Source organism: Cyprinodon variegatus, unplaced genomic scaffold (genome assembly GCF_000732505.1).
Source record: "Cyprinodon variegatus isolate N-32 unplaced genomic scaffold, C_variegatus-1.0 Scaffold488, whole genome shotgun sequence".
In the NCBI taxonomy this organism is placed as follows: Eukaryota; Metazoa; Chordata; class Actinopteri; order Cyprinodontiformes; family Cyprinodontidae; genus Cyprinodon; species Cyprinodon variegatus.
This window is the reverse complement of record NW_015150941.1, coordinates 642,915-646,139: the sequence shown is the minus strand read 5'-3', so window position 1 is coordinate 646,139 and position 3,225 is coordinate 642,915.

Here is a 3,225-nt window from a genome sequence, read left to right as displayed (position 1 = left end):
TGGAGCTCATTTTCATAGGAAGGCAATATGAAGAAGAAAAAAAACTGTTCATATAAGTGGAAATATATCAGCCAATAATTTCTACAATCTAAACAGTCTTTTTTACTGCTGCATTGATTAACCCTTGAACTGCCTTGTCATCTCCAACCTGTATTTTGCCAAACAAATGGTCGACCGTCTGGTTGATCAAGCTGACAGTTTCTCTCTTTCACTTGATAACTTCATAATCTCATCCTCAGCTCAGGTCTAGAGTCTGGGTGTCATTCCTGAGAGTACGCTGTCCTTCTCCTCTCACATTAACAACCTCACTCTGCTTACTTTCACTTACGCATATTAATCTCCTTCCCCCCTTTTCTCTCCTGGTTCCAGCTCTACCCTTATCCATAGTCGTGTCTACATTAAAAATCTCTAAACCAGCTTCCAGCCGTCCAAAACTCATCAGATCACATCATCTCTAGAACCCCCTCTTTCCATCACATCACCCCAGTCCTACAGCAGCTCCACTGTCTTCCTGTTAAGTTCACAATTCAGTTCAAAGTCCTCTGTCTAACTTTTAAATGTATTCCTAATCTTTCCCCTCCCTATCTATTTCTACTCTCTCTCTCATACTTAGATCTTGCTCTATCCCTCACCTCGTTGTTCCTTCTGCCAGTCTCAGCATCATGGGGAGCAGAGCTTTATTTCTGACATCTGCAATACTAGTCTTTATCCTTGTTCAAATCAAAACTCTAAACCCACCTGTTCAAGATTACCTTTTAAAAATGATTTTATGTTTCTGTCCTGTGTGTAGTTTATGTTTCTTTTAACTATGACAATGTTGTTGTTTTTTTATCTGTTATTGTTTTTACCTTACAGTGTTCTTGAATGTTTTGAAAGGAGCTTGTAATAAAATTTAGTATTATTTAACCCTCCTTCTCTGCCACCTGCTACCAGTTTAGCAGTTTTACCTAATTTTCTATGGACAAAGTGGCAGCTATTAGCAAACAGTTTACTGAACTGTCCACAGCTGAAACTTCTCAGAGTTGAGATTGTAGAAAAAGTCCTACAGCTTCATTCTCTTCATTTACCCCTCTCACAGAGAGCAATGTCTCTAAACTCCTCACATATAGCCGTCCTACTAAATGCCTGCTGGACCCTTTTCTTACCAATTCAATCCAGTCCATAGCTGCTATGGTAACTGCAGCAGTCACACACCTGATCAATGCCTCACTGACATCAGGCACATTTCCTAAATCATACAAGCAAGCTCTGGTTACACCGCTGCACAAGAAACCCTCTCTTCCACCAACTCAGGTGGAAAACTACTGGCCGGTCTCTACTACTGTTTCTGTCTAAGACCATTGAAAGGGCAGACTGCAGCAGATCACAGAATACCTCTCACATAACAATCAATCAAGCCAATCTGTGTTTAAGAAAGGCCCCTCCACTGAAGCGGCTCTATTATCGGTGACAGAAGCCTAAAAAGAGGCGACAGCAACAGGGAAGTCCTCAGTACTTATCCTGCTTGATTTATCAACATCATGGTTCATCTATGGTTATCTCCCACCTTGACTATTGTAATGCACTCCTGACTGGTCTCTCAGTCTTTACGGTAAAACGTTACAAACCATCAGGAAAATGGCAGAACGTTTGGTCTTCAATCAGCCCAAAAAGTCTTACATCATCCCTCTGTTCATTGAGATTCACTGGTTACCCCCAGCTGCCTGCATCAAATTCAACTCCCTGATGCTAGCCTACAAAGTGCTAAAGGGTTCAGCTCCCGTCTACTTGAACTCTCTTGAAAGGCTAATGTCACAACTCAGTCACTCCAGTCATCAATGGATTGTCATCTGGCAGTGCCTACACCACACTGAAGACAATCCAGACTGTTTTCATGGGTTGTTCCAAGATGGTGGAATGACCTACGAAGCGCTTCAAGAACAGCAGAATCCCTTTCTATCTTTAGGAAACTCTTAAAGACCAACCTCTTCAAAAATTATCTGCTTTCTACGACTCTTTCTGCACTTCTTTCTCNCAAAGAGTAACTTTGTCCTTTATTGCTTTTTTAGAGGATACCAAGTATTTTTCCACCAGTGCTATTTTCTACTTCTCCGGGTTTTTTTGGCAGCTTTTTTCTGTTCTTGTTTTTTACATTTATGTGTTTTGCATTGTGATCATTTATGTGTTTGCAGCGGGCAGCAGAGTGGAGCAGTTTGTAGCACCGCTGCCCTGCAGCTAAAAGGTCCTGGGTTCATTTCCAGGGTTATTCTGTATGGAGATGGCAGTTTCTCCCTGTGGATTCAAGTTCTACCCCATTCATTTTTGAACTTTTAAATATCCTCAAAAGTCAATACTTCAATACTTTAACTTGATGTTTGAGTAAGTAACTTTTTTACTTTTCATCTTTTAGTTGAGTCAGATTTGTCTCTGAGTATTAATACTATTTCTAAAGTACTACTATCGAGTACTTCGTCCACTGCTGCATGTTTTTCAATCTAACCATCAGCATGGAGCCTCAGTGATGCAGAGAAACTATAACTTATTTCAAACAAATACCTCTGAGTGACGGATTTCAGTTCTTCCTCTTTTTGTCTTAAAGCAGATCTGTTGAGATTAGAAGGTAATCTGACTTAAACTCAGATTATTTCCCAGCCCTCAAACTCTAATCAGAACAATCAGGAAAAGCTCACTGACCTGACTTGATGAAGTTCTTCTTCCAGAGACGTCTTTGTTGTGATCAGCCTGGAAATCATTTGATCAGATTTATTCACAGAACCATTTTCCAATTATAGTTCTGTATCACTTCCAAATAAACCAAACTAAAACAATCCTTTAAATCCAAATCCTATAAAATTCATTCCTAGCTTCATTAAATCAATAGAAATAAACCATTTAGTGTGATCAGTACCTTTGACTGACTGATTTCAGTTCTTCATCTTTCCACCTCAGAACAGATCTGTGTGTCAAAGTCTCAGATGTTATTTCTGATCAATAATCTCAGCCTCTGAGAGATTATTTCAAACATCTGAAACATTTTATTGATGACTGCACCCCTGATTTCCTGCTCAGACCTTCCCACCAAAAGCTCTCTGAACATCAACCATCCATCACAGCGTCCCTTCATCAAAGCACATCTAACAGGCTGCAGCAGTTTAAGCAGACATGTAATCCTCAGATTAAATTGGATCTCTATCAGATTATTGTTGAGACCCTGGATGGACCACTTTAAGAGGTTGGGAATATTTC